This window comes from Zea mays, chromosome 1, assembly GCF_902167145.1.
Source record: "Zea mays cultivar B73 chromosome 1, Zm-B73-REFERENCE-NAM-5.0, whole genome shotgun sequence".
Classification (NCBI taxonomy): Eukaryota; Viridiplantae; Streptophyta; class Magnoliopsida; order Poales; family Poaceae; genus Zea; species Zea mays.
The window spans coordinates 268,762,792-268,772,752 of NC_050096.1; the positions used below are offsets into that span (position 1 = coordinate 268,762,792).

Sequence of the window (9,961 nt, forward strand, 5' to 3'; positions counted from 1 at the left end):
GTTATCTATGTAAGTTTCTACTGTTGCTTCGGAGTCATCATTTAGCTCTAGTGGATGTATTGTTGATGCCTTTCATTCAAAACTTAAACATGAAATTATTGAGGCCTTGGTTTGTACCATGTATTAGATTGCTTCAGAGAAAGGTTTGATTTCATTATACATGTGTTTGTTGTTCATTTGTGATTGTTTATTTATGTGCATGTGACTTGATGACGCTTACTTATATGTTTTTTGTTCTCAACAATTTCAGATTTAGACACTGAAATTAAAACCACAAGTGAAGATATGAATGCAATGGACTTGGACGAAGATGCTATTGCGGTGACTTGATACATTGAAGCATGTGTTGCATTGAATATTGTTATGTCATTTGAGTTATGATGTTTGCACTTTTGTGTGACTGGCACTATGTTGCTTGTGCTTTTGTGATAAACTATGTAGCATGTTGTGTGTCTCTTTTACTGTTTGCGATGAACTTGTGTGAACTATCTATTATCTATTATATATTTGTGGACTTGTGAACTTGTGGAATATGCATAAAAGAGGGGATATGCTCTGATTTATTTTTTAAATTGTGATGTTTCTTCTATAATGAACTTGTGTGAACTATTTACTATTTGTTATATACTTGTGGACTAGTGGAGTATGCCTAAAAGAGGGGATATGCTACTGATTTTTTTGAAATTGTGTTTCTAGTTCTATAATGAACTTGTGATTAGTAACTTTGAATGGTATGGTGTCAATTTTGTCGATATTTTTCTATATTTGAGCTATCATATACATGATTATGTATTTCTTTTTTTTTGGTTGTTGGACGGTTCGGAACCTAATATCATCAGGACGGACTATCCGACTAATACCTGCTATCTATCCGGGTAATAACTGATATATGTTTCTTACCCGCCCCAATTATTACTTGATCTCGTCTTGTATTCGTCCCGGATTTTAACTATCCGTATCTGATCCTATATCCGAGAAAAATTGCATTATGACAGGATATGAGATGACCTAGTATATATCTCTATCCGTCCCGTTTTCACTCCTAAATGCGGCCAAGAGTAGAAGCAACGACGCAGAAGCTATCAGCTGAGGGCAGAATCGACGTAGGTATGTTTCTTTTTTTACCAATTTATTGTTTTATTAATATCTCTGCGATTTTTCCTTTTTACGATTATGACTCGGACGCGTCTAGGTACGTATGTTTTATGTTTCTGTTTGTTCATTTTTCCTGTCTTATATTGTACTAGGTGAGTACCCGTGCGTTGCAACAGGAACATATAATAACATAATAACTTATATACAAAATGTGTCTTATATTGTTATAAAAAATATTTCATAATCCATTTGTAATTCTAGCCATACATAAATTTTGTTATTTTAATTTAGCTGTTTCACTACTCCATTGCAACCATCAGTATCATGCAGACTTCGATATATGCCACGATTTGCATGGTCTCATCATTGAAGAGCACGTGTCACACCTGCCGGTAGAAGTTCTCTCGTACATTGTCAGTCATCAGGTACACACCACCATACACGCTTGCTTAAACAAAAAAGCAAGTGTATGTGTTTGCGAAGAGAATTAAAGGCAGGCCGGCACAGAAGCTACCCCGACGATGATGAGTGGTCATTGTTGTCGGTCCTCCTTGTTGTCACCTCTGATGCCAAGATGACGCCATAGTCCTTGATATAGTAGTCGTCGAACGCGCACAACATGGCGAGTACCGATGACTCTTGGCTGGACTGCCAAACGAAGTGCACCCCGGGCTCATCAGCGAGGTAGTACATATAGCCGTTGCACCATCAGATGTGCTACTCCTCTACATAAATCGTGTTCGAGGACACTCACACAACGTCAGCAACGACCGTCGTCCCAGCGCACAAGAATTCATGGTCGGTCAGTAGTGACTTACGTGGGAGGTTGAGTTTCAGGTGGATGATGAGCTGGACGGTGTGACGGCGCCGTTGTCGGATGCGGTGCCCAAAACAACCCGAGAGTCGCCGACGTTGGCGACGACCATGAGGTCCCCCTATTTAAAGATGGACAGCGCGGTGCAGCTGCTCTGGACCGCGTCCAAGCGGCAGCTGCGCCGGAGCTTGCCGAACACAGCGACACATGTGGTCACGTAGTACTGCTTCTAGAGGTCGAACTGGCAGTCGCTAAGCTTCTTTTCGTCGTCGATGAGCGACGCCAACGCGAGCGCCTCCTGCCAGTGGTGTTTCTTCGGGGTTTCCAAGTAAGAAACATGTATTCATCTTTGGCGTTGGTTTATGAAAATGACTCACAAGTCAGAGCCATGGAAAAATATTACGGAGAATAAATGTCACACATATAAAAAAGAATTTAAGTTGAAAACATTATTCAAACAAAAAAATTGCATGCAAGACTCTTTTTTAAATACTACTCCCTCCATCCAAAAATATAATTCAGGAATATCGTTGATAATTATCTACTACTACACATTGTGCAAAGGTAGCAGGTGGGCTTTGGGAGAGATGTAGTATATATTTTTAAATACTACACACATGTGGTATAGTGGTAGCTACGAGCACATTTGCTTGAGAGGTCGTAGGTTCAAATCCCATTGGAGCCACATTTGTGTTTTTTAAATTTAATTTTAGCTAGACGTGATATGCATGTGGGAATGAGAATGAGATTTGCGGGGAGGGACGAATGAGAAAGACAGTGCGGTGAGGGGGTAATGGGAATGCGGGAATAGGAATGGGCAGCCTACCCCTTACCGCCTTAATAAGTAGTATAGATTTCTTTTTCTTTGAACTTGGACGCAGCGTCTAGGTATCTTTCCTTTTTTATAATTATATATTTTATCTGTTCGACACCAATCGGACTCGAGACTCGACTAATACGCCGACTATCGGGCCTGTTTGGTTCATCTTTTTTCTGACCAGTTTTTCTGAGAATCTGGTTGTGGAAGAATTTGACTGTCTAGAGAATATAAGTATCATTAAGTTTACGTGCGGAGTAAGATAAATGTGTCCATAAAGCTCAGGATCTAGAAAGTGATGAATTTCTACTATTTCAACGACTCAACCGAATATGTGTTTATGTTGATTTTGAATGGTTTTTACCCAAACGAATTTTATAGAAGCTGACTGAAAAGCTGAGTGTTTGACAGTCCGCAGCGGCTTTTGGTGACCAGATGCTGCAAAAAACTGAAACAAACTTTTCGGGTGTTTAAATACAGTAGGCCTAATAGTTAGTTAGTTAAAAAAAATTACTAGTAAAATTAGCTAGGCAACAAATATCTAGTTAACTATTAATTAATTTATTAAAAATAGCTAATAGCTAGGGTGTTTAAAGTCTACAGATAATTTTAGGTGCTAACTATTAGCTTTAGTGCATTCAAACACTCCTTCGTCCTATTATATATTTCTTTACTCTTTACTTATACTATTATAAATCACCAGTTTCGACGATCATCCTGTATCACGTGATGTAGATCTATTCACTCTCTTTATCACTGTGACATTACATCATAAATAGACAAGCCCATATTAGTGGGTCGTTACCTCACAGATGTGCCGTGAGAAACCACTTAAGTCCGAAGTCGTATATAACGCAGGGCTCCCAAATAGTAGCACCCCCCTTAGTTGAAGGAAAACAATCAAGCGAGCTATAAGAAAGGGTCAAGCTTCTTTTTAACTCATGCCTTTTTAGACCTTTTGTCTACGATAGAGTATAATATTTGTTCTTATATACCGTTGCAACACACGAGTATTTTACTAGTATAATGTTCATATAGCACTCTATGTGTCTACATTTTTAATCATTTGATTTTTTTACCAGGTTCGACCAGTTTATCCTATTTATCTTTTTGTGAAAAAATAAAAAATCAAAAGCCATACTTAAAATATATTATTTTCTAAACAATATCACACTAAAATTAATAGTAGCTATGATTTTTTGAATAAGACAATCCGATTAAACTTGGAGTAAAAATTCAAACAAATTATAAATTAGAACTAAACTATAATGAAGGGAGTATATAAAATATATATGGTGCCCTTTTATTATTTTTTTGTTTTCTCTTACGTCTTTGGCTGAGATTCAATACGGCGTCTGCGAAATTGCATCTGTTTTCAAACAATTTGTAGAACAACGTTTGTTCCAACAAAGTAATTCAGAAAACAATACTTCATATGTATTTTGCACTCTTTCGTTATTTAGGCGATAGTTAGCAGGTCGTATATATAACCATACAAAACATTATTTTACATTGTTTACAGAATAAAATTTGAAATAGGAAAAATGTGAATGAGTAAACGACTGGAAATAGCCTTACCTAGTTACCTCACATAAAAATGGACCAAATTATTTCTATTCATTTCACACCTTTCTGTTTTATCTATTATGCAACTAAGAACAACATAAAAAGATAAAATATACAAGCTTCATCTTTATAGTGTCAGATATACAAATAGATGCATATGTTCTATGAAGGAAGAAGTCTAGATTTTACAATTGAACTTGAGAACCAGATATGTTCGACCATCGAATTATTATATTTGGTCAATCGAAAGATCTTTGATTGTACATCTTCCGTTCTTTTTTATTTTTTGTGTTTTTTAAAACTCCAAACACCATCTTATTAAGAAAGTTATATGTTTATTTAGAAATTAATCTCTGTATTTTATTTTGTATGTTCAACACTACGCTTAAACCTCAAATATTTGTATGCATTTATATTATTCTTATGGACATGAAATATAAAAAAATGAGGCTGACCTTACATATTTGTACCCTTGTATATTTGTATGCATTTTACTGTTGAGATAAAAAATGAGGCTATAAAATTAAGGTAGACCTCATATATTTATATGCATTTATATTGTTCTTATGGATAGAAGAGAATACAATGAATTGGGGCATTTTGGTCTTTTCGCATGTGAGAAATCTATACTACTATATAAGACAGTAGTGTAGACGTTCACAGGATATGGTGCACGGTTCTGCCTCCACATCTCCATCAATGCCCCCTCCCCTGCCACCGTCCGTCTCCAGCGCACTTGCCGCCCTTCCTTTCCAAAAATGTCATCGCCCTCATCACCACGCGAGCCGCCCTCATCACCGCGCGATGATCGCGCCCCCATCCCACGTCTTCCTCCTTCTCTACCATTCCCCGCAATCATCGCTTGGAGAGGGAGATAAAGGAGGATGGGAGGGAAGGGGGTGGTACCCGACGCACTTGCCCTCCTGCGCATATCACTTCCTCCCAGTCGCCTTCTTCCCTCGCTCTTCCCTCCACCATTCCGCAGCCTGCCGCTGGAGCCCAGCCTGCCCATAGCCTCGTGCCCCTCTCCGGCTCCATGGAAGGTGCAGCAAGGCCACCGCGATGGGATCTAGGAGCTCCGTGCGCCCCCGCCATGCCGCATGCCTCCACCGCGCCAGTCGTGCCACCGCTAGAACCACACATGAGGATCTCCTTGCTCGCCAGCGGATCTCTGCCACGCACGTCGTGACCTCCGTCGCGGCCTCGCCTCCTGCTCAACCCCACCGCGCGCCACCGCGATGGGATCTGGGAGCAGCAAGGCCACCGCGATGGGATCTGGGAGGAGGCAAGCAGTCCTCCATCTTCGGCAACGAGCTCGTACGTTCCCCTTCATCCCCTCCGTGCCCTTCCCACCACCATCACCCGACCAAGCGGGCCTGCTGCTCCCTGTCACGGGAGGTTCTGCTCCGCCACCTCCTCCCCATCTTCCCAGACATCTAGAAGCTGAAGAGTGAGGCGGCCCTGCTCGTCGCCGCCAGCACCGAGCTCTTCCTAGGCAGCCTCACGGCAGGGGGCCACACAACGACGGCGCGGCAATTCCGGCAAGCGGTCCGTGCCATGCACGTCTGGACCACGGCCTGCGGGCACTGTCCCATGACAGACTTCCCCCTTGACTGCGTCGCTGCGAAGAGGAGTCTCCCCGCGTCTACTTTTGGATCCGGTGCTTGGTACAGGTCAGTTTTACCTGATATTCTGTTTATGTTCCTTGTTTGTTTGAACTGAGGTTGATTTAGGTTGTGAACTTGTGATGACAAAAATAGCATCCTATTGAAACTATGCATGTATATACAGAAATGATTTGGACAACGAGATATCCTGATACATTGTCACTTAATGAATCTCACAGATTTTGCAACCACTGAAGAATTTTGTTTATTGGCATGTCTGTTTGGAAATGCCCCGAATCTTGTAAAAGCTGATGCATTGCTGAATTAATCGGTCATACTTTATGCCTTCAATCAATATGAAAGTGTGGTGTCCATTTTCTGAAGTTTGAAGAAATGCTTATCACTGTACCTACTAGAAATGCTTATCACTGGTTTCAAATAATGGAAGTACCATCAAGCTTTTGACGTTGATAGTTTTTGCCAAATTAATCGTGAATACAAACTTCAGATAATGGAACCATCAAGCTTTTGACGTTGATAGTTTTTGCTAAAAAGAGTCATAGATTTTTATTTACTATTTTAATTGCCTTTTTACTTACCCAGTCTAATACCCAGTCTAATACCATCTACAAGGTACTGAATTAATCGAAGAATTTGTCATCTTTGTCATTTGCTCAGGGAAGACTAGCAAATGTTGGTGATTTAGCAGTCAAAAGAGTAAACCCAGAAGCGGGGATCGTGGAGCTAACAAATCATGTGAACTACTATGTGCAATCACACATACAGGGCAACCACCTCAATGATTGGTTGGTGTTTTCCCCTCTCTGCTTGTTGTTAGCACTGCAATTGATATCTCTAGGAAACTATGTCATTTTTCCTTTGTGGGATTAACCGAGTTCTGCTGGAACAGTATGAAGTAAACCATGCTAAGACATCGATCTGGACAATATTGACGGCATTGACATCGAGAGCAGAGGTGACTTCATTTGCGTAATGTGATGCTCACGACTGGTTTAGGTAGTAGAGTAGTAGCAACGAGCTTCCTTTGGTTGTCGCTCACAAGAGAGTAGAAGAGTAGCAGTACGACAGGTTCAGGTAGCAGAATAGCAGTAGCGTTGCCATAGATCATGCACTTATATGCTGAGATCTGCACAAAAATTCTATGACCAGTTGAATCAGCACATCCATTCCCCTACAATTTCTGTTGTAGAATGGTGGATCAAGGAGACCGACGACGTACTGCTGATTTGGGGCGCAGGACGAAGCAGCAGCTCGACGACCATGGGTTCCACATCTTCTACCTCCGCCCCTTCCTCCTGCGCGTCCGCGTCGGTTACTGCCTGACTGGTACTACCCGTCCTGCCATATCCCGACCTCCTCCAAACCCAAATTCGTCGTCGAGCTGCTGCTTCGTCGGATTATTGCTTCGATTGGTTAGCTAATGTAGTTGCTTCATCGAATTACTTGTTTTGATTCGTTCACTCTGTTGCTTCGTCGAAAGGGTTGCTTTGATTTGTTCGAGTAGGACTTTTGCAGTTAGTTATTCTGTTCGAGCGTTGCATTCCATTGTGCTTGATTTATTCTTCTAGGATTTGGGGTTCTGAGGATTAGCCTTTGGATTATCCCGGGCTGGGATCGTTAGTAATTTTGTTTAGTATGTTAGAAATGTTCTAGCCACCATCATGGACCTTCACAGATTTCTTTTGTTTACTCACTGGAACTTCCCTTAAACATCCAACTGGAGCAAAGCGTCCTGAATATAGAGTATGCTTCAGACAAAATGGGCCAATATCATTCCAGACAAGATATGAAAAATAAATAAATTATTTTTCAGCAGATTAAGTACCAAGAAAAATACATGAATTCAAAAATAAAACCTGCTGGCAAATACGAAATCCCTGAATTAGAGTTGGTGAATCCAATCACCTTCCCTGGTTCAAGTAAATTGCAGTAGCTGGCCACGGGAATAAAATTAAGATGACCTTCTACTCTTTCAAAGGATGAAAGGGATGTGAAATCAAGATGTTCCTCTTCATCACGTAGTGGGTATCCAACTAAATTAGCATCCTTGGTATTCATTTGCTTATCATCATGACCTTGACTATTTTGTGCCTCTTCCTTTTGCCCTGAAAGGGATAAAAACTGATATGGTAGCCCAGCTACCCTGCCTGTTCTGTTAGATAAATACTTGGAGTTATCTTGCCCTTGTGACCCAGAATGTGGCATCATTAAATTACAGGGTTGCTGCCATACTGTACTATTTAACAGTGAAACGTGGATTGAGAACTGTGTGCAGAAAAAATTGAACAATGAATTATTTGCCCTATTAATCTTTTGGGGCATACTTAAAATGATAATACTATGCGAATATATATGATATCTATCTTTTGGTCAATAAATATGCTGCTTAGCATATGTTTTCAAGTGCAGTAGCAGATCCAGAAATCATTAAATTACAGCTTGAATTTCTTTGATATGAAAAAATTCACCTCGAATACAAATGTCCACAGGATACAGGAAGCTCCTTACAATACTACTAACCTCATTTCTGTACATGATCCCCAGACCTCAGTTTTTTTTTCCATCACAACTGTTCTGGGAGATAGGTGCATCCACATCCTGGACTGGCTGGATCCATCCTCCAGGAAATCCTGCTATGTGTTGAAGACCGAATTTTTTGTAAACTACTACTACTACTACCGTTTGGCACTGCAGACCCTTTTGTTATTTGTGGTCACGGATGAAAGTTGAGATCCCTGGAGCAAGGTCTCATGTGGAGATCCCCCTTATTCATCAGTTATTCTGTGAACTCATGCATGGCAGAACGCCATGCTGATTTTGTGACATGAACATAATGGTTACGGACGAAATAAGCACTATGGTATGGTTGACGCAAGAGCTACATTCGCTTTATGTGACTTTGCCTGTTTGTCTGAACTTGCATTGTTGTCGTTGATTTCGGCCTGTTTATCGAGGCAGTCTTGTTACTTTTTGACAGACCCTAATGTTTTTGGTTTGTTTGTTGACAGATTCCAAAAACTAGATTACCGAAACAATATGAGTGGATGAATATGCAGGAGAGTCAGAGCTTCTACTATGGCTTCTGCTAAGGCTGGAGCTTTTACGTACAGGGGAGCCACTACTTATATTGAAGATAGGGGTAAAAATGTATTATGAAATGAGGACTTGTTGCAGGAGCAATAGAAGCTCGAGCCATTCGTGCAGGTGCCTCCAATCTGCAGCAGGCTGTGGAATCAAGGTGAGATAATTTTCAGCTTTATTTGTAATAGTCTTGCTCAGATTCGGTAGTTCATATGCTTCGTTCCTCTATGAGTTGTCTTTATGATAAATATAAAAGAGCAGCCTTTTCATCTATTTGTTCATAAAAGGCACATTGGTTTAACATGGTAGTGTGAAGGTTTTGCTGCTAGCAATTGTTTTTAGTCCTGGTTGTAACTGCATTAGTTTAAGTCTATTGTCAATGATTCCTGTAACTATAAGGGTACGCTTCATGGGCCCGCGTTGTATCCCGTTTTGGAACTTTATCGTTCTTATTATTAAATTCAAAGGTGTATACAATCAAAGAAATGTCTGTGGTCATGGGTTTTAAGTCCCCAGTCTCCTTAGAATCTAAGACAACAGAGATGCATTTGTTTAGTGGATGATATCAAAGCATGGGCATTTGACCACAGAGAAATACACTATAGATATGCATTTACTTTCTTCCCAGCGAGCAGATGTAGAATGAGCATGGCATTGTACCAGAGATGAGTCATTACGAATTTACTGTCTTTTTAAGAGTCAAACAGTTGGGCGCCACTATTTCCAGTTCATAAAATAAAAAGGATGTCATCTTGTCCTGTTCAGTGTATCTGTGAATTCACATCTCCTTCATGCTTCAAATGCTGGTTTTGTAGACAAAGGGAAGAGGTACTATGAGCATATGTAGAATGAGCATGGCATTGTACCAAAGATGAGTCATTACGAATTTACTGTCTTTTTAAGAGTCAAACAGTTGGGCGCCACTATTTCCAGTTCATAAAATAAAAAGGATGTCATCTT

The 9,961-nt window shown here is 40.4% G+C and overlaps 1 long non-coding RNA gene across 1 annotated transcript; it reads left to right on the forward strand.

Moving 5' to 3' along the window:
• The first annotated feature begins 5,196 nt into the window (after positions 1–5,196).
• Positions 5,197–9,274, forward strand: LOC103643827 (uncharacterized). The gene is made up of 4 exons (XR_002266510.1): positions 5,197–5,965; positions 6,578–6,705; positions 6,810–6,875; positions 7,110–9,274. It is a non-coding gene; the product is annotated as an uncharacterized lncRNA (long non-coding RNA).
• The last annotated feature ends 687 nt before the right edge of the window (positions 9,275–9,961 follow it).